Consider the following 27520-nt stretch of genomic DNA (forward strand, 5'->3'; position numbering starts at 1 on the left):
TGCGTTGGCAGGAAGTAGCGTAGTTGTTGCACGCTCGGTTGCGGAATGGAAGTATGGTGGTTCGAATCACACCGTGCCCAAAGATGTTTAACTTATCGAGTTGACGTCATTTGATTGACAGCTATAGTGTGTCAGATTTCGCGTACGCACCGACAACGATGAGCTATTAAAGGCTTTCGCCTTAAATTCAGTAAAGCCGGACGAAATGAAAGATAAAATATAGCAGACAATCGCAGACAAAGCTCTACCACACAGAGAAATTGTATTCACACGAAGTCAACACCCGAAATTTTATGTATTTTGCCTCCATACGAATAAATCGCTAAGGCTAGGATTCGATCCCCGTAATTGCATTCATGAGCCGAGCGCCATATTCACTCATCCACCGCGACCCTACAAGAAACTGCTGCATATAACTTTGAGCGATGTTTGGAAACGTTCGGTTCTGTCACTCTGTTGCCTTAGGTCCTACGACTTTCTCGAGTATATGACGCAGCATGTACTGAGGCGGTAATCCTACTGATAATCGCCCTTATAGGTTCGTAGTTGTGCATACGCAGAGTAGAATTCTCCTGCTCGCAGTTTTTCGTGGAGTTTAGACAGATAAATACTATGGCAGATAAAATAGAATCAAAATCAAGCCCCACTTAAAGCTGGCAAGAGTTCGTTTTAAGGACATCATTTTTTGTTCGCTCTAGTTCATAATAAGATACGTAAAGGAGAGGTCCTAGCCATGATGTTAAAATGCAGTCAGAGCGGAGTGCTGGCCTAATTATTTGTTTATCAAAATAAAAGAAAACTTACTCTGAAGACAAGGTTTAGACGAGGTAGAAGACATGACACGTTTCATCCTGTCTTCTATTTTTTCGTCCCTGTCTTGACTGTTATTATTCTAATACAGCAATTTTCCACCAGGCATTCTGTATTCGAACATCCGGCCTAGCTATAGATTATTAAGCATTGCGTTTACGTAACAAAAACCACTGGCGCGCTTCTTTACAGTCAAGTTTTTTCTTGTGGTAATAATATTTGCTCTCTTTGAACCTCCAGGGCATATTCAAGTGACAATGCTTTCGTAAAGGGGCAAATCACGTCCAGGGTAGGTAAATACTCAAGACTGCATTCTTTGAAATTGAAATAAAACCGCGGCGGCTGCGTTTTTATGGAGGAAAAACTCTAAGGCGCCCGTGTGCTGTGCGATGTCAGTGCTCGTTAACGATACCCAGGTGGTCGAAATTATTCCGAAGCCCTCCACTACAGCACCTCTTCCTTTCTTCTTTCACTCCCTCCTTATCCCTTCCCTTACGGTGTGGTTCAGGTGTCCAACGATATATGAGACAGATACTGCGCCATTTCCTTTCCCAAAAACCAATTATTAATATTATAAAAATTTAAATTGAAATTTATTTTCTTTCTTTGGACAGAAGGAGAGAGCCAAGACAAAAAGGCCAATCCGCCTGACGAGGTCACGGTACCTAGAACAATGGCTTAACTGCTCCTGTGAAAAATATAAATCCACCTTTTATATTACGAATTCTCGATTTGGTAAATGAGACGAGATTTGCCGAACATGCAGCTCATGAAATATTAGTGTGATGGAAACAACCGAGCGTCTCTATAGTTGCGCACACGCAACCCGATAAATAATGTATTGTAGCTTTTTAAGCATCTAGTGAACATTTCTGCCATGTTTTTTTTTTAAACGGAACAAAAAAGTGCCTTCACAATGACATCATTTAAAATAAATATGTGACCAAGTCCCAAGAAGCAGAATTAGGCAAGCCTGCCTCAGAAAATATTCAAAACGTTTCTTTAAGACATGTGTGCTGGTACAGTTGAATTCTGCGTATCTGTAAGGTCTATATACGTTTCATCAAGCAAATCAAATCTGTGAAGCGTAACTCCGCGTCATAGCCGTATGTTTCGCCTACATCAGTCTAGAAAACCTCGCTTAAAGCTTCATTATGCTTCTGCATACATCTTTTCTAGGCTGGAATTCATATTTACCTGGCTTTCTGAGATAGAACTATTTGAGTGATACTCGATGTTCTGATTACATAAGCTATATTTTCAACACGAAAAAAGACTGAAGTGATTTATTTTGAGCTCGCATACAACATGCGGTCCCATGTTTCTGTGCATATCACCGAATTTTTGACTCCCAGGCATTGCTTGAGATTTTTACGGTCGCTTCCCAGGAGATGCCCAGCGAAATACATATATAAACGAACTTAACATAACTACATTAGAATAAAAGAACCTGTACGTAGCTCTATGCAAGGCAGATGAGGATGACTCAAGCGACAGTGCCAGGTATTGCTACAAATGGGGCCGATTAAAACTGATACTCGGGATTTTTTAAACACCTTGACATAGAGCACGCTCTGACGAACTTAGCGTCAGAACAAAATATTCAATTCGGGAGTGCTGCCATACGACTGCAGTAGCTTACAGCTTGCAATAAGACTCAGGGTAGCCATTTGGTCAAAAGATAGGTGAATTCTTTCTTCTCATTCGCTTTATCCCGTCTTTACTACGTGAGGAAATGGTGAACGTGACGCCGATAAACACCAGATTTCGGTGTTGCGCTCACTCGGCACACGCAATGACGAATTCAAATGTGCCGAGTATTCAGCTCTTTGAGATGAGATGAATACCACAGATTGATTCGCCACACCATCCACATCAGCCACTTTATATATATACACTTTAAAACACTGCTCGCTCCAGAGGTCGGTAGTATCCCTGTACATTTAAAGACCAAATTCAGAGCAAGAAAACCCCAAAGAGGAAAAATAAAGGATAAGGCATGTGCAATGTGGCCTTTGGAAAAGTGCTTTTCAAAAGTGAGAAGCACCCTTGGTAAAGACTCCTACCTCCCTCTTAGGACACTTGTAGGTAGCTGCCATTTTTGTCAAAAACGCACTTGTTTTGTTTACATAGGCAGTCTTAACTGTTGTTCACGAGAACAGTAAGACCTTTAAAAGCCTGATTTTGCTGCTCATCGGAATGTTAGATCGTTCAAAAATATATGTTCATGACAGTAGCTTAGAGTATTCCGCTTCTGTCTTTCAACTAAAAGTCATGTCTGAGAAAGCCGGTCTCGTCAGCAATGACTAAAGACTAAAGAACGCGTGTGTCTTCGTTTTGGAGGCTACAGGCTGCATATCGACGCAGTTGGCATCGCAGAATGCCTCTTATCAAATTCTTTCTTACGTCAGAATATGGGCGGTCTGTGTAAAAGCTACCGTAAAACCCTATCTGTGAAGCATTGCTCGGTAACATTTGCAGCGAACCGTATCCCACATAGCACCGGAGATCTGAAACACCGAGGTGCCTTGCTTTTTGTGGGTTTTAACGTCCCAAAGTGACATAGGAGATTAGAGACGCCGTGGTGGAGCGCTCCGGGTAATTTCAACCACATAGGGCTGTTTAAGATGAACTCACATCTCACAGCAGACAGGGCTCTCATATTTCACCCGCATCGAAACGCCACTTCGGCTTTGAACGCGACCCTTTGTGGTCAGCACGTTGGCATTGTTATCACTGAGACGCCGCGGCGGTGAAATATGGAAATGAAGACCAGCGCTCTCAGAATCGCATTGTTTCGGCTATGGTATGAATGAGCTCTCCGGGACACTCAGACACACTAATCTTAGATGTCAATGGCTAAGCAAAACATTCGCAACAGCTCCTGGATAGCTGCGTTAGCAGTAATGAGACATAATTAAGAGAAACTTTGGTGAGGGGGTATTTATAAATTTGTTTGTAGAAATTTTCCAGCATTTTCATCGATGTGAGACGTCAAACCGTAGATGACTTCAGCGTAGGTTGGATTTCCTGACAGAGTATTCTAGTAGAATGTTTAGCTTTGTTTTCCGTTTGACATTGTGGGGTTTCTGCGGTATTGTTATGACAACCTACCGAAAAGGAAGCCTACATCACCACTACGGCCTCCCGGGTAATATACATATATACGTATATTTATACATAATTTATTTTTTTCCTTTTCTTGGCGTTCTGCTTATTCACCTTGTCAACGATCATATACTTCACAAAATAACCGCTCGAAACCTACAAAATAATTATGATACCACTAAGATTGCGACAAGTAAAAATTCTTTACAACGAAAGTTCATACTATGTGCGGACATAAGATTTTTTTCTTCCTTTGTCGCCATTGTTTTGAAATGCTGCAGCTTTTTACACCATCTTTTCTACATTTTGCATTCTTTCGCTCATTCTTTGCGAGTTCACTATCCTAATATTTTTTGTACATAAGTCAACGAGCTGTTTTTGCATTTTTCTATATGTCATGCTTTCGAGGCGCCGCTACAGTATACGGACTATAGCCACTTTTATATATGTCATTATGTATGTTTCTTTCTATGGGCATGCAATAGGTTTTATTTGATTCATTCCGGGCATCTGCATCAATGTTTGTGGTTTTGTAAGCTGCGGTGAACTCAAGTAACGCAGGAGTGGGCCCCTTAGGCGCGCAGTCGCTTGCATTCAGCAGTAGAAAGCTGTTGATGATTTGTTCAGGCCACCAATACTTTTTCTCGGTAAGTAACAGCAAAAACTTTCCTGAGTATTTGTTTTACCGAGGTCAGGTATATGTACAACCATTTGCAGGGGATGCGATTTGGTGGCATGGTATTTTTTTACTTGGTCGCCGCTGACCGAGTACGCACTACAGAGGACACCCAGAAAACTGATTCAATGAAATCGAAGATCAATTCTCGTGCATTGAAGACAGGTTCCAGGTATACTAGAGAATGTTCTGGAAAAGAAGATCCATGCTGAGGAGCATCTTTGTATAACTGAGAGAAAACTGACGCCAATCAATATTTTTAACTTTACCCAAGGTTTCGTGACAAACTCGGTCTCTTTTTCAGGGGTGACTAAAATGTGCCAGCAGCAGCAGCGGGTTGCTGCCTTCGCTCTCCCTTTGTTAGCACGTGGCGCAGTCCAATAAACTACGCGGAGGGGAGCGTTCCTGGAGTCCTATTCATCGCCGCCTTTGTGAGTCGGATGAGCCATGACTCCACATGTCGCCTCTTGAACAGGTTCGGTTCCACGGCCAAGCCGCTCGCCTCCTCGAAAGCTATCCGGTGGTCGGCGCGCTCGCAGTGTTCGGCGAGGGGGTTGGATTCTGAATTCATTAGCCGAATGTCAATTTTGTATTGCCTTAATCTTTGGTGGAGGTTTTTTGTTTTGCCGATGTATGAAGCCGGGCACTCTGAGCATGGGATTTAGTAGACGACACCCGGTTGTTTTTCTCCGGGGACGCGGTCTTTCGGCTGTGGTAAGAAGCTTCTTATTGTCGAAACAGGATTATGAGCCACGTGGACTCCAAGTTTTCCGAGTATGCGTGCGATTGCGTCGCTGGTTCCCCTCTCATATGAAAGCACAACTCACGCGCCTTTCGTTGTTTCATTGTTGGCTGGTCCCCATGTCCTCCAAGCTTGACGGCGACCAACGCATTAGAATAAAGCCCCGTGTGTAACAATTCTTCTCTAGGTCGACGAAAACGGTGGCTTCTTCTGCTTTTTTCTCGGCTTCGGAGGAGCAGATTGACTGCCCTTCTCAGAAGAGAGGAGAGGACTTATCCCTTGTTTCTAGTAGGATGGTTGGTATTTTAGTCACCCCTGAAGAAATAATAATAATAATAATTCGTTTTGGGGGGAAACGAAATGGCGCAGTATCTGTCTCAGGACCGAGTTGGTCCAGAGATGTTGGGTAAAGTAAAAATATTGGTTAGCGTCAGTTTTCTCTCAACTATCTGTTTATCAGATACAGCAGATCAAAGAAGGGGCTGACGCACTTTCAAAAATGTGATGCAACTGTCGTGAGCCGCACACTTCGAAGTAGAGAGCACACACACTCCATTTGTTCAAAAAAAAATTTCTGCACTTTAAGAGAGGCATTGCAACTGATTAGGTAAATGAATTAAAACCTGCTAGAAGACATCAACGAAACGTCAAGATTTTGGTGAAGGAGTCATAAATCGCTGTCGCTATAAAAGACGTCTCCCGATTACTATTTCACTTACCATCACAACAATTAAACCATTGGCATTTGTTTTGTGATGTCTTTTTGAAGAGAATTCAGGTGATGTAATTTTTTTCTTTTCAAGACATCATTAAAACTGCCAAACTGTGCTGCTACTGTCGTTAACACGATAAAGACAATATGTGTTAAGAAACAAGATTTTGGTCTCAGATTATGCACCAATTTATAAATAACAAATTATAAAATAATCCTCATTGCCAAATAAGAAGAAAATTATGAGTCATTCCAGTGAGATGCTCAGTGTTCGCAACTTCCGTAAAGTGCACTCGGGAGGTAATCTTTACAGGCTCCGCTATCCCCAAATATGATTGGGTAACGGCATAGTCTCGGAAAGTGATGTGATGCTACTTAGGTGGTTTTAAAGTGCAACGTGTTATTAACCTCAAGTTGTGCGCTCTTCGTTGAAAGTGTTATTTGGATAGACTTCTGAAAATCTTCTCAAGACTGGTGGGGTCCGCAGTGGTCATCACTTTCGGGAAGTCTCCGTACCTTAAAAAGAAAAGCAAGAGAAGCATGAGCACATATGTTCAAGTGTGCGTTTCATGGATTAAATATAATTACTCCCAACTTTTTATTACAGTACAAATAGAGGATAATTCCTGGTACTACCGGGGAACTTTCACGCACGAAAGAACGCGTGTTCGCTTTTCAGTAGTGCGTAGAGCCAGTCTTCTGCCACCTGCCTGTTTGCGCTAATTTTGGATCTCTAAACACCCTACTCCAGGCATATTTGAAGTGAATGCTTTACAAACTACATATACCAACTACTAACAATATGTAGACATATTACTAGCATGTTTGTTAGATAGCTTTATGCGTCAGACACGTGAGCTCCAGATTGCGCGTCAAAGTGCGGCGGTTTCGTGGTCAATATGAACCTACCACTTTTTTTAAGAAGGATTATTCTTAATGTGTTCTAGTCGTAATGGTGGTAAGATGGGCAACGATGCAAGGAAACAGTAAAGAGAACATATGCGTGAAATGAATTTGTTCATTAAAGTTCCTGAACGTATGGATATTGGAAAATATTCTCAATGAGAAATAAACATGTAAGATGTCAGTTCTGTAAATTACAACAATTCTTTGATAATCGATTTCACATCACGCCGATAAATCATGATCAACATGTAACTCATCGTCTGTAACATACTATACCGGTTTTTAAAAAAAAGCACGAAAATTGTACTGCACGGTCATGGGCGAATGACGTGCTTGCTCCCTGCAGAGAGGGGAGAAAACGAAAGTGATTAGGACATTTTAGAAGATCACTTCGCCGAAGTGTGCTTCGACATATTGTTGTAACGTGGTAGAATTAGGAGCGCACTGAAGCTGAAAATTGTCCAATGTCGGCGTAGAGGTCCGTGTGAAGCCTCCGGCGGTCACCCGTAGCCGGTGGCAGGCGCTGTTTCCTGAGATTTTCCTCCCTCAATGTGACGAGATTGAAATCCACCTCTCCATTTGTAGGGGAGAGGAGTGGGATGCCGCAGAAAGAACGACTGAGAAAAAAATAAAAATTACCAAGAATGACCCAGTTGGAACGAATGAAAGACGGAATTTTGAACATAAGTGTAATAATAATAAGCATAACTTAAAACACAATAGAAATAGATTAAGAATTAGAAAAGACTGGTTTGTGAAGACCAGTAGAATCACATTTAAATTAAGCAGCCGAATGAACGAAAATACTGCCTCATTTTTGCGCGTCAGTGTAGCAGACCTCCAATATTTTATTCCGAAAGCACTACTAAACTGAGTCAAATCCAAAGAACAATTCAGTCGCGTGCCAGAAAAATGAAATAAATATTGCCACGACTGGGTTTTGAACCCTTGGCGGCACGAAAAGTTCACTCGCTTGCCGCTGTACTCTGCTATCGCCGCAGCAGATCACGCCTCGCATTGCACTCCAACAAACTCGCGTTGTGCATTGCACATCGTCGTCTTCATTACCTTTCATCTGCAGCGCAAGCAGATCAGATCAGCTTAACAGGCGAATAGCTTAGCCTGAGTCTAATTTCGTGGCCGGACATGACGACGACCCATCAAAGCAAAACCATGTGTCATCCATGCTAAACACATGCTTTCGCACGTCAACTCGCTTCAAATACGATAAAAACGCATCCTTTTATATTTTTATATCAAAGCAGGAAGTTGTTTCCTGGTCTTTGTGAACGGCACATTTTTGCCGCAATATCAGGGAACAAAAGCTGCGGTGTAGAGGTAGATATTAGTGACTCCTTCCTCCGAGCATGGGATGTGCTTTCGCAAAATTAACGGTATAATGAAATTTGCGATTGAGGTTATAAGAAAAAAGATTACGCAGTTGCCTTCGTGCTCACGATACTAATCTCATCAGCGTCATATATCAAATTTTCTCTAAGCTTAGATACAAATTCGTTATTTTCCTGAATATGCTGCTTGGAATAACCCTACCATAAAATTAACGAACATCATACGTGTGGTTGAGAAAAAAGGAAAGTCACAATAGCTCTTTCTAAAGGCACCTGTCTGGCCATTGCTGTGAAAAAAATATTTAGGGAATGCTACAAAAGGGAAAAAGTTTAAGCTTTTACGGAGGGCTCCTGATGATAATAGAGCAACTTTCGGATCCATAATGGGCACCTATATCACACACCGCACGGGTGCCTTTGCACTAAGCCCCATCGGTAATATATTTAGTCTCTGCTATACATTGTGAAACAGCGAAGCCCTGTCTGCCTCGAAGGTTGACGGCAAGTCCAAGAATAGGGCTAAGAGGAAAGTTATACCTCTTAACCATAAAAAGCTGAATTACAGAGTATGGTTATCAGGATTGGAATATCTGTGCTGTTAATTGCTCGACTTACATTACAAATGAAGCGCGATATGGCCGGTCGTTGCGGTGCCCAGGAGGCCTCCATTGTTGTTTAGATTTAGCCACCCACTGCTAATTTTAAACTTCCAAGGCGTCCGATTTTTGCACCTTCCTTACACGTGACCGCGTTTTAATTAATAGAGACAAAATTTATAAGCCGATTTCATTCACACATTACATAGCCTCCGTACCGTTGTCATCAGTTTGCTAAGGATGTTTGCTGTAACCATTTTCGCAGCTCGGTGTGCACACTCCGGCTGTGGGATGATCTGGGTCCGCAGGGTTACTATAGCAACGGCAACCGGTGCCGCCCAGCTAATCACTTTCGGAAAACTCACAGTGCTGAAAAAAATTAAGGACAGGGAGGCATAGAATTTTAAGAGGACGTTTATGCCAGCCTTTTATTTTCTTAATACACATTTTTGCGCAAAATTGATTACTGTTATAATGTAGCAGTCAAATTACAGTATATGTAAATGAGGAGCAAAAGCACAAATATGGAGGTTTTTGAAAGAACTTTGAAATGCTCATATTACTTCCCGAAAATATATTGAATGCAACCCACATATTCACAATCCTGCCGTGCTCGAAGATACCAACGAAGCTGCAAAAAAAATTGTTTTGATAAGTTGTAAACAAAATCTTGACCCCTTTGACATATATATGAAAAGCCTGAACAATGATGAAGCTGCCAGTACCTATGCCAGCTTCCGACGTTTGCTTTCGAATTTAAAAGAAGTTACAAACTCTGTAGGATTTGTAAGTGAGGTAGGAAACTATATTTACTTTACAAATCAAATCCTTCAATAAGAAAGCCTCACCCATCATCTCAGGTGACCCAACGTTACATGAAAATGAGACTAAGCTCTTTCACTCAGCAGTTACTACATACGTATATCCAACACATGGAGGCTAAACACAATGTGTTTTACATTTTCTTTTTCTTTTCGGGGTGGATAGTGCTTTTTGCACTGTAAAGAACATACATTTCAAGAGTCGTGGAAACTCCGGGATGCTTTATCATCGAAGAGCAGTTTTATTTTAAAACAGTGTACAGCGGGCTTGAATTAACCCTCACGCCTCTTGCTATAGTTTAATGCGCAGCAGCTCGGCATAACGCTAGCGCACAGCACAGAAAACAATGCGTGCTACGTCGACTGTGCCCAGGCAAGACAAAAAGTGGCGCGACCGGAAAAGAATATCACAAGCAAAAACACAAGCGGCGCGTGTCTCCATGGGCAACAGCAGTGAGACCAATCGGCGTGAAGCAAAACCCGGGGCGAAGCCAACGCCTGTGGCCCGGCAGTGCAAAGGCAAGGAGGAAGCTTGGAGTTCCCTCGGCGGCGGCGAAGCTTTAAGAGTGGAGGCACTTTCAAATTATCAAGGGACTTAACACTTCGCTTGCATCTGGAGCCATCTACACGTAGTGGTGCTAACTAGCGCTTCCGCCCCTAAAAACGCTCTCAGATATACGGGTCAATTCGGCGCCAAACGTTCCAGACGTTGCTCTCCACCATCTCCAATTCCTTCCAAACAATTCTTGGAAACTTATCCTGTTGTGCGTAATCAAAGTGTGAAATATTGTTTGCGAACAATATTTATTCGCGAGGTGACGGCAGTTGGAATATTAAGAAAAGGCGAGAAACAAGGCAGTGCTGAATAATTAATAAAAAATGCAGTTTTAAAAGACACTCCACAATTTTTTTCATTCACATTTCCACAGATTCTGGCTTCCGATAAAATTCGAAGCATGCAGCTATATAGGGCGCAAATATTTTTAAAAAATTGAAAAATGGTATAATTGGTTTATAATTGGTTTTGGGGGGAAAGGAAATGGCGCAGTATCTGTCTCATATATCGTTGGACACCTGAACCGCGCCTTAAGGGAAGGGACAAGGGAGGGAGTGAAAGAAGAAGGGAAGAAGGAGGTGCCGTAGTGGAGGGCTCCGGAATAGTTTCGACCACCTGGGGACCTTTAACGTGCACTGACATCGCACAGCACACGGGCGCCTTAGCGTTTTTCCTCCATAAAAACGCAGCCGCCGCGGTCGGGTTCGAACCCGGGAACTCCGGATCAGTAGTCGAGCGCCCTAACCACTGAGCCACCGCGGCGGGTGAAAAATGGTATGACAATTCGCATTTTTTGTCATCATGAGGATCCATAGCGCACACAATTGAGGTAGTATTATCAAGGAAATACCTAGCTTTCTTAGATTCAAGTAGTGGGCGATAGTGTGAAACTTGCTCACTGATTGGTGGTTTTTATTGTTTTTTATCTCTTCCTTTGACACATCATGACTTTGACAAGATAATCGTTGTTGTAGGTTATACCTGTACCTTACGTGATCTTTATAAGGCTGTCAGCGCGAAATAAAGTTCATTCAGTGGAAGTTAAACGCTCGTGTTGTGTCCCCTCAATTGTGGGCGCTATGGATCCTCATGTTGACTACCCACTAGCCCGAACCCTAGCTCACCCCTCCTTTTTCGACGTTTTTTTGTTTTAAATATCAACTTCCTCTCGGAAATTCTGAAATATCCGGTTTGTTTCTCTAAACGACTAGAACTCGTAATAAATGTTACAGAGGATGAAACTCCGTACATCTAGGTCAAATAAAATACTGAAGTTGCAAAACGTTTGTTTTGAGCCAAAAACATACGTTATTGTCACCCTGAGGTGGTCTAAGTAGAAATACACACAATAACGAGTTACGTAGAACAGTTTACTGACTTTTATTTGTGAAATTTTTATCGAGGTAGTTTTTGTATAAAGCGAGAAGGAATTTTTTGAAGTTGAGCTCTCGCGCCGCAAGTTGCGTCGCCTCTTAATTCCTCTTTAGCGCAGAGCACGACACTGCCGACACTGTGGCCAGATGAAATGTAGAGTTTTTGTTTCTAAGTGAGGTTAGCACTGCAGGGAAGCATGGGAACGTTAAGTAGTCGAACAGGTATAAGAGCTTGTTAGACTCAGATCTGGAAATGACCAGAACGATCCGTTCTTGAAACGATCCGCGACGCAGCAGGACCACGTAGTACCTGAGCCTCAATTTGTGGCCGTCAGAGGCTTGTGCCCAGTTGTTTGAATGTGAGGTCTCGGTAGTATTTCATTCAATCAGTGCAATTTCTACATCAATTATCCAGCGGAAACGACCGACTATACCGGCGAAGCACCTTCATGCAAGAGCGCACCTACGGGCGAGCGGGCCGCATTCACCGCAAGCGCGTCTCGCGCTACTCGCCGCAGCGGTGAGCACTTCGCACATTCACGTGCGCTCCGAGGCGCGCGCTTTCCTCGATCTTATACGTATATAAATAATGCACTTGTGATGCACCTGCTATGCTAGCTAGTCATGCCTCCTCGTGGTTCATGCGAGACAGCTCGCTGAATACCCTTGTATTTCTACTCCTAGCTGCGCCGCACCAAAGCGTGTCTGTTAACTTTGAAAGCGAAAACCATCTCGTTTATTGCATACCATCCGCCGAATGTAACGCGATATCTTCTTTATCTCCAGCCCTAAAACTGCACGGCAGCAAACGACAGCAAACTGAAGTTGTTATCTAGCCATAAGTGTCGTGTCATGCCAGGTGCCATGCTCGGCGGTGAAGAGGCGTTAAGCGGTGACGCAACTTGCGGCGAGAGAGTTCAAATTCAACAATTCTTTTTTTCGCTTTAAAGAAAATTTACCTGGATAATCTTTCAGAAATTAATGTAAATAAACTGTTCTACGTAATCCGCTATTGTCTGTATTTTTACTTGGACCACCTCATTGTGAAATTAATGAGTGTTTTCGGCTCAATACGCACTTTTTGTAACTACAATTTTTTTTGCTTCAATGCAAGCAGTTTTATCACCTGTAACTTTTTGTTATAGGTACTGGACATCTTGAGAAACAAAGCGGCTATTTTGAAATTTCCGAGAGGAAGTTGATGTTCAAAACAAAAAACTACAAAAATGGTGCAATTTCATGTCATTTTTCGATTTTTAAAAATATTTATCCGCTATGAAGTTGCATGCTCCGAATTATACCGAAAACCAGAATCTGTACAAATGTCAATGAAAGAAGATGTGAATTGATGTCTAAAAATTTGAATATTTTATCAATTATTGAGCAGTGCCTGGTTGCTCACTTTTTCAAAATATTCAGACTGCCGTCACCTCACGGATTTTTTTCCGGCAAAACTATTTCAGGCTTTGATCACTCACATTAGGATAAGTTTTCATGAATTTTTTTGAGCAAATTGGAGGTAGTCGAACGCAACCTCTGTGAAGGTTGGCGAGGAATAATAAAAAAGCGATTAAGTTTGTCATAGCGGAGAAACTGAAAAAAATCGCAAGCATATATTCGCAAATACCTTAAGAATACGTATTAGCTACCTCCACAGCCCAGCCCGGACCAGCATAGCAGTAGTAATAGAAAGTGTGCGCTGTAAAAAAAGAAGGGAAGGTAAAATATTTGTTCTAACCCCGGCATCCGCCTTCAGTACGGCGGCGGCACCTAAGCTGGGGCAGCGGAAATAAAGGACAGCAGGCAGATTGAAAACGTGAAATGAAAGTCGTCAGGGGACAGTAATGAAGGATAGAGGGAGAGGTTTTTGGTTTATGGTTTGTGGGGATTTTACGTCCCAAAGCAACTCAGGCAATGAGGGACGCCGGAGTGAAAGGCTCCGGATAGTTTAGACCACCTGGGATGCTTTAACGTGCACTGACATCGCACAGTACACGGGACTCTAGAACATCACCTCCATCGAAATGCGACCGCCGTGGAAAGGATCGAAACCACATTTTTCGGGTCAGCAGCCGAGCGCCACAGCCACTGAGCCACCGCGGCGGCTAAGGACCAGCATAATTGCTACTGCGTTCCTAACGTGCGCTTATGAGAGAACGGCATGGCCAGAAAGGCGTGGAACGCGGCTTTCGACGTAGTTTTTCGCTCCGTTTCTTTGTGACCAGAGAAGATTAGGCGCTGTAGTTTTTTTCTTCCATTTTTTTAACGCTGGGCTTATTTTCCAAAACGTTTTGCAAATACTGGTTACTGGAAAAATACTATTTGTTAGAAAACCTCGGGCATTCTAAGGTTTAATATAATTATATGTATATTGAGAGAGCTGAAGAATTTGAAACAATTTGAAAAGTTAATGCCTCCATAATATGCATGATAACTTTGGTTTTGGAGCAAGTTGCCAATAAAACCGATTGGTTCATGGATATTCCAAATGAGTTTCGGGGTAGTCATCGCCTTTCTTTTCGTGCCTAGTAATACATGTTAATTGTTTTCAATTTATTACTTGTGGCAGAATCTGAGTCGCTTTTGCCGGGGAGGCACTAGTAAATGATACCGACATCTCCACTGCGTGCTCCAGCATTTGAATTATTTTGATCTTTGAACTTAAAGTACAACTGACATTAAAATGATTCCCGGCCACTGATTTTGTTCATAATGAGGCGGAAAATATAAGCTATAGCAATCTGAATTTTAATCATCAATTTAAATTCAAGATGCATGTCAAAATTGAGAACTACGTCTGCATGTGTTGCTTTTGGACCTAACATCGAAATGTCGTGAGACATCCTCACGTTGCCAGCCCATTTTTACAATATGCTGTTTTAAACTGTGTATTTTTTCAAAATATATAACATTTAAAAATTCGGTTAACACGAATAAAAACTTGTTAAATGACAGGCTGCTAGAAGAGTGGCGGTGACATTAAGGTTTACCTTTTTTTGTAATTTTAAGACAAATTTTCTGATACGACGAGAAAACTTTGACAGAGATGGAAGCTTAAAGGTTGTTCAGCTGGTGCCATCTGCTTAGCATGCGAACTAAATCCCTCTTAATTCCAGCCGGAGCCACACTTGACTAATCAGGCCTTCTTACATGACATTCACAACTATATTAAAAGGTTCGAGTTTATGGCTTCTGTTCATTAAACGCCGGATAACTGTAGATGCAGCTTACTCTACATAGCGTCACATATCTATATGATTTCCTGCTTATCGTTCTTCGATACCTGATGAAAAAGCAGCGTTTTCAAATATGCCAATTAATACGATAACGCTCGTGTTCCAACAACAAACTGTAACTAGAGATCTGTATAGCTAACACTTCATTTACCTGAGCCAGATTTATATATTCCCTCACTTAAAGTCTAGCTTAGATTCCTATCAGTTTTATAGTTTAGGATTGCAGTATAATTTCAAATATTTGCTTTGAATGTGACCCACTTGGCCTGGTGGTGCAGCTTGCGTAGGAGTAGCATGAAGATATAGAAAATTGAACGAAAATGTGCACCATGTCTCCACAGGATTGTTTGCTGTGCCCAACAATAAACTGCCTGATGATAAGCTATCACTTCGCGGTGAAGCAGACGGCACACACCCGTCCAAACTGGGGGATATGCTCCGCTTTATGTGCTCCGTCAGAGATACAAATATATTCCGCGATTTGATTTTTTGCCTGCCCTGTATTCGCCGCATCCCCAAACGTGTATTGAAGCGAAAGCTTCACTACGGGACCACGCGCTTGGATCGCCGTGTGTAGTTTTGACCATCAGCTGAGTTAGACGTCAAACCATGGCAGAGAGAAAAAAGAAATTGCAGCAATATCCATGACCGGGCGTCGAACCTGCGGCAGGGCGAACAGATCTCCTTTAAGGGCCGCTCAGAGATACCACTAGGTTGTCGCCGCAGCCAACATGCATCCTTTTAAACTGCACCACACTCCCGCTCTGCGCAACTTCCATCTGCTCCGTCACGCGGCGCTGCCTGCTCACCACCGTCTTCAACGTAGCACAAATCCGTGTTTTCGCGCCGATTCGAATGTAGTAAACATTCTCTGTAGTTTTTTTAATTCTCTGAGTAATGTCAGCCCTTAATAAACAAGTTCCTTCTCCAGCTCCACTCCTTCAAAAAGACAGAATGACATTTGCGCACATAAATGTTTCACGCAGCGCCGGTCTCCTGAAATTTTGTGGGAATCATAAGGCAGTTAAAAATTACAAGGGACAGTGGATCTCCGTCTTAAGGGCCTTAATTTACCCATTGCACGATAACGTAATGAGTCAAATAAGATATATGCAGAAAGTCACACTCTATATTCGTAGATACTTCGGAGTCCTCATACCCATCATGGCGCAGTGGTGCAGTGGTTAAGCGATGCGCCAGTACCCCGCGATGGCAGGTGTTCCGAGCGGTGAACCTTGTGTAGCCCAGGTTGTCCTTTCCGATGACCAATCATTACTTCTGCCACCTGCCACGGTGGGTAGTTTGCTCACTACCCATCATTGAGTAGGTTGTGATATGCCCGAAGGGCACGTAACCGTAAGCAAACCGTAACCGCAACCGTAACCGTAAAGGTCATCCGTAAGCAAAATCCTTGGATCACGCGTGAAATAATACATACGAAGCGCAAAATAAAAAGCCTACGCAAATCTAAGAAATTACGAGCTGTCCCAGCCTACCAATTGCGGATCCAGGAATTAACAAAGTCACTTAAGAGTAAAATTGAATGCTCGAAAGAACGTTTCTGCAGTAGTACTTTAAACAATTTTATCAAAACAGCCCCGTATAAGTTTTGGCATTATATAAATCAACGTCCAAACCCTCATCCGCCGGTATCCCCCCAGGAAGGCAGAGAAAAGGCAAATTCATTCAACCGGTACTTTCAGTCAATTTTTACGCCAGACGACAACCAGCTTCCTGAATGCAGGCCCAGCACTACCGCCCACGTCAAACTGCCAGGCGTTCCTATTATATCTGAGAGCGGACTGTTATCGCTTCTGCTGAGTCTAGACGAGAAGAAAAGCAACTTACTGGACGGAATCCCAAATGCTTTTCTAAGACGGTATGCGGAACCAGTCAGTAAGTTTCTTTCTCTTGTTTACTCAAAATCACTCCGGGAAGGCCGTTTGCCATCAGAATGGAAAATAGCTTAAGTAGTCCCCGTGCACAAGTCAGGCAACTCATCTTCACCGACTAATTATCGCCCCATTTTACTGGCCTGCACGTGCTGTAAATTACTGGAGCATATAATACTTAGATACATGACCCAGTTTGTAGAAGAACACAATCTACTTAATTCAAACCAACATGGGTTTAGATCCGGCCTATCTACCGTTACCCAGCTAATTGAAACCCTCCATGACTTCGCATTAGGCATAAACGACCAGTCACAAATTGATGCTATTTTTTTAGATTTATCAAAAGCCTTTGATCGGGTGTCCCACATGAAATTGCTATTTAAACTAGAGAACTTATTTGGAGACGGCCCGGTTCTTCGCTGGATTAGTGACTATCTTGCAGATCGCTACCAGTTTGTGCAGCTTGGTGAATACGTTTCAGACACGGTTCCTGTTCTATCCGGCGTCCCACAGGGCTCAGTACTTGCTCCGCTTTTGTTCCTACTCTACATTAACGACGTAACCAGAGATATAAATGTCAAAGCTCGCCTATTCGCAGATGATTGCGTGATCTATCAAGAGATAAAAAATTCCAATGATCAAGTAAACCTTAACAACGCCCTGAATCGTCTCGCGCAATGGTGCAATAAATGGCAGATGATTATGAATCCAGACAAAACAGTATCCATGACAATTAGCAAGAAAAAGACACCATTAAAATTTGAATATCGCCTGAACAACGTCCCACTACGTAAAGTGCAGGAGTATCGGTACTTGGGCGTATCGATAACATCAGATCTTAACTGGTCAACGCACGTTCGAAACGTCACAAAAAAAGCTATGAACAAACTATTTTTTCTCAAACGTATGCTGCGTCATTCTGCTCCTTGCACTAAGCAACATGCATATGTCACCCTAATTCGTCCAGTTCTTGAATATGCCAATATAGCTTGGTTTCCGTACGTGAAAAACGATGTGACCATGTTAGAAAGCGTGCAGAGCAAGGCTGTTCGTTTCATATTCAACAGATACCGCCGCACCGATTCCCCAACTGAACTACTGCATCTCGCAGGCCTTCCGACGCTCACTAACCGGGCCAAGGTACACCGCTTGAAGTTCCTATTTGAACTGCTTAACAATTCCTTTAAGATTGATCCCTTAGCCTTTGTTAGTATCAACCGTTCTAGAAACACACGCCACAAACACGCTCTCACGATTAAGGAATTTTCGTGTAAAAACAACGCCTTTCTCTACTACTTTTTTCCTCTCGCAGTGCGCGAGTGGAACAAACTTGATCCAGTAATTGCACAACAAAGCTCGCCTGAAAACTTCACCCAGCTTGTAGAAGAAGTACTATTGTGGCCAAACGCAGAGTAAAACTATTGTATGGTATCTGTGTTATTATCACATTGATCATTTTGCTTTCATTGTTTTGTGCTGCATTACTTGCAAGTATTCTATGATCCCTATTTTACAAATTGTGTACTTTCCATTGTTATTTATGTATTTTGAAACACAGTAAGTTTTCTGTGTTGCCTCTTGACTTCCTTGTACATATCGCTTGACACGTCCTGTATTAATGTAACCAGTCGATTGTGCCGCTCTCTCTGGTATAATTCTTTGTTAATAATACTGTAAAATTGTTTTTCTATACCCACCCCTGTTACAATCCCTCTGGGGCTTGACAGTATATTTAAAAAAAAAAGAAAACCTAGGTGGCCACCCGCCGCCTAGTCTGCCCTATGAGCACAACCTGCCAGAGTTATCCACTGGACTTTTCTCTCTGACAACGCCAGCACCAGATTTTCTGCGCGACGGGGCCTTTGAATCTATAGAGTTAAAATCATAAAAAATATCGACAATTTCTGACAGGAACCATTATCATAAGTAAACAAATTCTAATAAAAAGGGGTGTCAGGCAGATAGATATGGTCTTTTAAGTCATATTGACGGCGCTTTTACACGAGTTATTGAGAGACCTACGTTAGTAACAGTTGAGAAAAGTGGTAATAGAGATTGCCATAGAAATCTGCGATTCCCTTATAATCACGCCTTGCTAACTCAGGCTATGAAGTGCAAAGCATTTTCGATGTCTTATTACAGGGAAATATGCTCAAAAGTCTCGGAGGGAAACAGTAGTTAAATTCTCAGAGGGAAACAGTAGTTTAGGATAGTTAATGAGGCGCTGGAAGTCGTAAGAGAATACGTTTACTTAGGGCATGACGTGGCCCCTGAGCTTAGCCACGACAGGGCTTGAACTAGGAGAATAAAAAGCATGGAGAGCATATAGCAGGCACTCTCAGATCATGAACTAGCGGTTACCAGTGTTCTTCAAGAGAAAATTATACAATAGCTGTATCCTACCGGTACTCACCGATGGGGAGAAACGAGGAGGCTAACAAAAACGGTGGTTCGACTGGAATTGAAAACAACTTAGGTGCCTATGGAAATAGAAAGGATAGGTGCGGTTTTAAGAGACCGAAAGAGAGCATAGTGTGTCAGGTAGCGAAAGGGACTTAATGACATTCAGCCGAAATGCAGATGCAAAGGGCTTGGGCATTGTATGGATTGCGAAAACAGGATTACTATTTTTGTTTAAGGGTAACGGAGTGGTTTCAAAGGAAAGGCTGGCATATCAGGGGCTTGGAGAAAGCAGGTGGGTGGTTGAGATCAGGAACTTTCAAGGAATAATTTTGCTGCGCCTGGCGCAGGATCGGGTTAATTGAACGGATTTGAGAGAGACTTTTCTCCTGCAGTGGACGTAGTCAGGCTCTTGATGAATGGCATGAGGTTATACATCTGAGGCCGCTTTGTTTACTACGTACTTATGCAAACTATGCTTCATTACGGTCCTGTAGGAGCGTTATTACTCACTCGTAGCGATATCAGTGGCTTCCCGGCGCGGTATGCTACGACTCGTTCGACGCTTTGTCGCAGCTACAGCGACTAATCAGCTGCTGAGAATATTAGGTTTCCTTTCTGAGCCTTTAAAAGCGCGTTCCAGGAGTTTGCCACCTCGAACATGCGATAGATTAGTGGCGCAGAAGAGGCTCGCTTTTTCTTATTATTTTTAACGCCTCAAACTACTTCATGTAGACAGATTTGGTGGAGGCCCTTACTTAACCGTTAAGCTGCGCATCTGTTGCCATCATTTGTCGGAACTCTTGGCTTCCCCTTTCCTTTCCACCTTCCTTTGCAGCTTTCTCTTAACTAGCCCCTATATTTGCTCTTCTTTATTTTTATTTCTTCCGATATTTCGTTCCGTCATGCTAATACCTTTATCCTAGCTTTTCAGGTAAACGCAGTCAGTCATAGCAGGCCACCTGTCGCCGCTGGACACACATCCTTTAAAGCCCGCGTCCGCTATATTTCCACGCTCCACACCCCCGCATTCCGTTCTGCTGAACTGGTCTTTTTCATTTTACAGTGTGGCAGGTCATCCGGTTCGTCATCTTGAGCAGCCATCATGACAAGACAAGATTCACTCGTCCCATCCCAACGCCATTCTCCCTTCACATCCTCCTGCCCTTCACCGGGCCTTCCTGCAAGGTGACATGACCCTATTCAAACCCCGGCAATGATGTACGCTTTGCCCAGACGAAGACAAGTGTTCTTGTCGAAATGTTGGCAGACACCGTGAGGCCTTCTCCTGGCTTGTTCACTTCGTCATTACCGTTGCGACTGGAGTCAGAAGATTTTTCTTTGCATACAGCATGCGCCTCTTAGGATGGAGTCTAGCTCGCGAGACATATTCGAACTGAGTGTTTCACTAAGGCCTTTGTGAAATCAGCGTTCTGTGGAACCATCGTTCGAAGGCGCGTCATTCTTTCCATTGCTCAGTGTGAAACCTGTGTTGAGGTAAAAAGATCATGATGACCGACTACTGCATCCGCCTTCGCCGCACTTGTAGCAGTCTTAAGTTCCCTCTGAATTTAACCTCTGAAAGAGACACAAATTATATAAACCGGATTAATTTTGCTTCACATGTCATAGATATTTCAATGCAAAGCAAACGCAGCATTAAGCTCTGATAAGCCAAATATTTATCATTCAACGTATTGTAGCATGGAAATCCTAGGGTAAGTTCTTTTTCACAGGCAGAGGCACTGTATTCGCTAAGTTCTGCTTACATACTTTTTGAAAAAACTGTTCGCGCACCCTGTGCATTGAAGTATAACAAATCTTGCCGGTCATTTGAGACTAATCAGTGGATTCGACAAGCTTTTGTTTAGATCAGCAAACAAGAGCTATAATTAAACATGAGGCACAGAAATTCCGCCTTAAGCTCAGTCTTTCGTAGAACTTCGCATTTCTTTCGGGTAAATAGTCACAAAGTTTCTTTCTCGGTTCAGCAATCATTGGCACTCAACGCGTGTCAAACCCTGATGCATAACTTGCTTCTGCTTGAGTAGTGAGTACATCGTGCTCGAGAAATGGAGAAGTTGATGGCGTACACGAAGGCAGGAAACATTTTCGCAAGCCGGCATATCACTTAACGTCCTTTATATGTCCTTCTACACGTACCCGCATAAAATTACCCTTTATTGAAAAACACTAGTTCTACTTGGGCTCATTTAGAAGACCGCTTAATTTCTAAGCGATCACGCAAGCTCTCGCGTGAGGTGATGAAATAGCTCAAGACCACGAAAGCTCCTTAGCGCTGCATAGCATCTAGGGCTTCGCCGGCGTGTTGCTATGAATTTCAGCGCTTTCTTGCAAATAAAAAACATTTAAAACATATGGAAACGTTTTCTTGAAAGAAGCTGTATGCTGGAACACGTGCGTATAGCCCGATTTACAATGCTCAGTTTTATATGTAAGGCTCCATATTAAGCAAAACCCAACATAGTATGTATACAAGCACTTCTGTGCTACCATAAATTTGACAAATTAAATTGTCTCCAAATATATACACTTGTAACTTTCTCAATAAGGCAAGAAGTTTCAAGCCAGAGGCCATAAATTGCATAATTTTTAATTACCAGATGATTAATTCGCAGGTGATTACCAGAGAAACAGAACAGAGTTCAAGAAGATGGAGACAGCAATGCTTTTTGTACTATCTCCTCTTTGTGGCGCTGCTAATTTTATGCGTCATGTACCAACTCACCCGATGCATTTGACAGAAATAGTGGCAAAATATTGGAATGAATTCAGAGAAAGGTCTACATGGTTGACAAGACTTTTCTTGTGCATGGTGTACTCCCTCGCCGCTGTTTTAGCGCATGCTATTTCAAGTTTAGGTTTAATTTAAACCTTACGTCTCATGAAACCCAGCAACGAATTAGGGTAATAAAGCTGTAGGGTAGTCGGTGAGGCGTTATATAATAATAATAATAATAATAATAATAATAATAATATTAATAATAATAATAATAATAATAATAATAATAATAATAATAATAATAATAATAATAATAATAATAATAATAATAATAATAATAATAATAATAATAATATATAATAATATAATAATAATCAATCAATCAATCAATCAATCAATCTTTATTTTTCGGTGCCCAGGAACAACCCAAAGGTCTTGGAGCTGGTACACCATTCACACGCACAAAATGTAAATTTATTTCACTACAAAGGAAGACACTCAGGGGAGGTAATGCAGCAGTCAAGGCGATAGAAAAAAAAAGACATATAAACTAGGCGTGACAGCAAGCATGAAGCAAAAAAGCGAAAACAAGAAAACAGCGAGAACAGCGGTAAATGAAAACAGCTAGAACAGGCAACAGACATATAAATAACTAATGAAACAATAAACAAAGAGAATGAACGACCGATAACCGCCAAGTACAGCATATAGCAAAATACAAACAAGAATAAAGCCAATACTAATATGAACGAATATGAAACCTCTAAAATACAAGCTAGAAATACAATCATACACAATAAGAAACGTAATTAGTGAACGCGTTACAGACAATCAGGCGTGAGTATACAGTATTAAAGAAATAATATTAATGAAAACAAGTACACGTGATGAACAATTAAGGAGAGAAAAAACAATATAATACCGGTGCAAACGCACAAGTGTAGTAAAGACAAAATGCATGAAAGGGGAAGTTATGTATCAGAAAAAGAGTGCTCAATGTGGAACGTCACGGACATCCAATATAAAGGAAGGGAGAGAATTTTCGAATATATCAAGGTGAGGACAAAGAGAATTAAACAACTTTTGCATTCTGTCCAGAGGGGAGAGGGAGTGCAGGAGCGCAGAAACTTGGAATGGTCTGAATTTTCTTATGCTCTTTCGCGGTACACGCAAAAGGATACGCGCTAGGAGCTGAGGGCATAGAATGTGACCATGAAGAAGTTTATACAAGAAAATTATATCTGCCCTCACGCGACGGCAGCTAAGAGAAGGAAGCTGCAGTGAGTTACTCCGTCTGGGACGAGAGCTGGAAGTTTTGCAAGAAAACCGATGTTGAAATATGCGTAAAAACTTTAGCTGAACTCTGTCGATTTTTTCACAGTTCGACTGGCAAGTGCCGTTCCAAACAACAGACGCATATTCCAAAAGCGGCAAGCATATGGAGAGGTAGAGCTTTAAGAAAGGAAGTGGGGATCGAAACTCTCTCGAAAGCCTGCAGATGAAGCCGAGTGTACGCATAGCCCGTAGAGAAATGCGTTTTGTATGAGAGGAGAAGCTGAGGCTACGGTCGAAAAGTACGCCGAGGTCATTAATTTCATCAACCCTGGGCAGCGGCCTACCATTCACAGAATAAGAGTAGAGAAGACTGTGCGTTTTACGCGTAAATGAGACAACCTTGGTTTTAGATGAATTGAGAGTGAGCCCATTCTTCAAGCACCAATCAGAGAAGGCGGATATGTCAGATTGCAATGACAAGCAATCGGGAAGAGTATGTATTGCCTTGAACATTTTTATATCGTCCGCATAAAGGAGAAATGAGGAGTTTTTGACCACGGAGGAAACGTCATTGATAAAAACAGAGAACAGAAGCGGGCCTAATACCGAGCCCTGAGGAACTCCGCTGGTTGGAGTGTAAACAAATGAGGTCTGTCCATTTACACTGACAAAGCAGGACCGATCAAGAAGATAGTTGCGTAGGAGGGCTACAATTGAAACGTCGATCTCAAACAGCAGAAGCTTTTGAAGAAGTAATGAGTGAGTAACAACGTCGAAAGCTTTGCTCAAATCACAGTACACAGCGTCTACCTGACTCCTCTGAAGGACTTCAGCTGATGTATACGTCATAAAAGTCACAAGGTTAGTTGTAGTAGAACGACCTTTTATGAAACCATGCTGATTATGAATGATTACATTTTTGAGGTGGAAGGAAAGTACTGTGTGCAAAGCTAATTCAAAAAGCTTAGAGGTTGCACAAAGAAGAGAAATGGGGCGGTAGTTCGAAACATCAGATTTGTTTCCTGATTTGAAGACAGGGAAAACACGCGCCGTTTTCCACACGCGGGGAAAGGCAGAATTTTTCAAACAGTTATTAAATATCGTGGTTAAAACAGGGACGAAGGTACTATTGAAGGCTTTTATTATGGCGGCTGGAATGCCATCAGGTCCAGGGGATAAAGATGGTTTCAAACACTTAAGACTCTCACTGACTAACTTCTCGTCGAGAAGAACGGAATTATGTGCACCAGATGGAAGGCACACGGAGTCGAAAAGTGGAGATTTGTACACGGAGGAAAAGTGTTGAGCAAAGCCGTCAGCGACATTCCGAATTTCATTCCCATGAGAGTCAACTAAGTGAATATGACTATCAGATTTATTCGAACGCTTGCGAACGTATCGCCAGAATTCAGTAGGACGATTAGAGGCACTGTTCTCTAAATAATCAAGGTAGGACTCATGATCCCGCTTGTACAGGCGTTTGCAAAGGGAACGCAAGCGGCGAAATTCATCTGCCCATGTATCCAGCCCAGGGCGTTTCGCTTTATGGTGGGCCCGCTCCCTAAGTTTCAGCGCTGTTCTAAGTTCTTTGGGGACGTCCAGCTGGTTGCTCATTGTGAACAAGGGAGCCGTAGCGCTCCCGAAACGTCATTTTTTGTTGACCTTGGTCAGTGACCAGTGAACCTCATCAAGCCATGATTCCTGACCAGACGGTATGCCGTCGAACCCTCGACTACATCACTTTACGCCATCAATATGGACAACCGGCCGTCACCGGAATACGCCGTTTTGTAAGCACCTCAGCAAGACTTGCTGCTTACTCCACGCACCTGCGTTTCAACGAGGGGACGTCCAGCTGGTTGCTCATTGTGAACAAGGGAGCCGTAGCGCTCCCGAAACGTCATTTTTTGTTGACCTTGGTCAGTGACCAGTGAACCTCATCAAGCCATGATTCCTGACCAGACGGTATGCCGTCGAACCCTCGACTACATCAATAATAATAATAATAATAATAATAATAATAATAATAATAATAATAATAATAATAATAATAATAATAATAATAATAATAATAATAATATAATAATAATAATAATAATGCCTTATAATATTTATAATGATATAATGAGTGTAATGAGGAATTATCTTTCGCAAATCTTTCGTGGCGCGATGGCATAGAATATAGATTTCATAAGATCTCCCAGTAAAACGAAGTTGTGCATTGGAAACTTCCCCTTTTCATGACGTAAGATGGGTGTAATGTTACCCGTAGTCAAGATCGCAAATGATTAACTGACAGGTGATTCTCTTCATTAGATGGCGCGAAAAGAGCGCTAGAAAGGGCGAATAGCGCGATTGCGCCCCAGAGACATGCTTGATGTCTAATTCACTTTTAGGAATGGTTGTTCTCGATGACTGTCTTTCCACACCACAATAGAACGAATATCATATGTACGGTCGCATTGGCCAAGAATATCGGCGACAAGAGACTACGTTAACCAGAATCGCTTAATTTATCCCGCGCGAGCGACAACGAAGAGTGGTATTAGCAGAATTCAGCCGAGAAATGTTTGGCAGCCGCTCAGTTATGAAAGATGAGTGTCAACACTTTTATCTTAGCGAATGCGCGCAATGTGATGTATATATTCTGCACAGGGTAAAACCTGGCAAACAGGATACAATCAGGCTCCGGATACAACCGAACACTGTTTGTATAGTGTGAAATTTCTTAATTTGCTATCAGTGGCAACCGACACGTGCGAACTCCAGAACTTTACTGCGATTCCTCGCCACGGATGCGATTACGAGCTTCCAATAAAATGCATAGCTGTAACTAGTGTTTGTCTCGGGTGAAAGTCGCAGCGGGATATCAAAATCGAGATATTCAAGTTGCTGTTTCAACCGTGAAAAAATTTGTAGAAAATGAATAATGGCCCAGTTTTTCTACCAGTAGGATATATTTTCTTTTGTTTTTACACGGGTGCAGATTTACATACACAATTGGCAAAACAGGCGTTTCAGCTTCTCACGCCAGAACATTTGTACTTGGACGACACTCAGTCGCTCCCAGTCGCGTTGGCTGCGTCGTTGGTCAAGTTTGATAGACGCCGGCGTTAGGTATGCGCCGATCGGCGGCGTTGATGTGACTTGCAATGAGTCATTGTCCTCTCTTGACCTATTATCAAAAGTGAGCTGCCCCAGGACTAAATATTTTTGGCACACTTTAGCAGAGTTTCTAAAAACTGATCCGCAGAAATTTGGTGGCACATGAGTAAACACAAAGATGGTCTTACTAAAATAAAAGTTAGCGCCACGATTATCACGGACGCAGCCGAAATGGCTGAGAATTTAATCAGTATTTCTGCGAAGTGTTTTCAGAATGAGACGAATATAATATAAAAGCAGCGGCGGCACCAGAGGATAGCATTGAAGGAACTCGTGAGGGTGCCCTGGCGATGCTCTTGATACAATATACCAAAAAATCCGCTGGACCCTATAGTCTTCGGAATGTATTTTTGAGGCGATATGCAGAACAAATAGCAGGTTGCCTCACACACATTTTTGAACTGTCATTAGCAAGTGGAAAAATTCCTTCAGATTGTAAAATAGCACGCGTGGTTCCCGTATATAAAAAAACGTGATCGATAGTCAGTTTAAAATTATCGCCCTGTTTCATAACATGCAGTTGCTGTAAGATGTTGGAGCATATTGTAGCCGGCTACCTACGAAAGTTCCTGAGTGATCATAATCTTTTCTTTGATAATAAGCGCGGGTATAGGCAAGGGTTATCCACAGTTACTCATACTATATTGTCCGTGCACGAATTTGCGCGGGCGCTTGACATGTCAGGGCAAACAGACGTGGTTTTCTTTGATTTCAGCAAGGCCTTAAATATAAATATTTAGGTGTAACACATTATTGACTAAAGGTAAAATATATGGCACAGATTACTAATATTTCTACAGCTGCATTACGAAAACTATGGGTTTACGAAAAAAGCTAAGAACTTCACCAGAACATATAAAAAAATTGGTTTACGAAACTTGTGAGCAGTTTTTACTTGAATATGCTTTAGTAGTGTGGGACCCATACACGAAAAAAGACATATTGATCCTTGAAAAAGTCAATAGGAAAGCGGTTAGGATTATATATCAAAAATACAAAAGCGAAGTCTCTTTCTCGCAGTTAATGATCTCAAATATCATTCATACACTAGGAACCCGCAGAAAGATTAATAGAATTATATTCTTGTGGAATAGTTTAACAGGAAAAAATAAACTCAAGCTTCCAGAGTGCATTAAGCGCCCTCTTGCGCCCTCTAG

The sequence above is a fragment of the Amblyomma americanum genome, chromosome 11, assembly GCF_052857255.1.
Source record: "Amblyomma americanum isolate KBUSLIRL-KWMA chromosome 11, ASM5285725v1, whole genome shotgun sequence".
Lineage (NCBI taxonomy): Eukaryota > Metazoa > Arthropoda > Arachnida > Ixodida > Ixodidae > Amblyomma > Amblyomma americanum.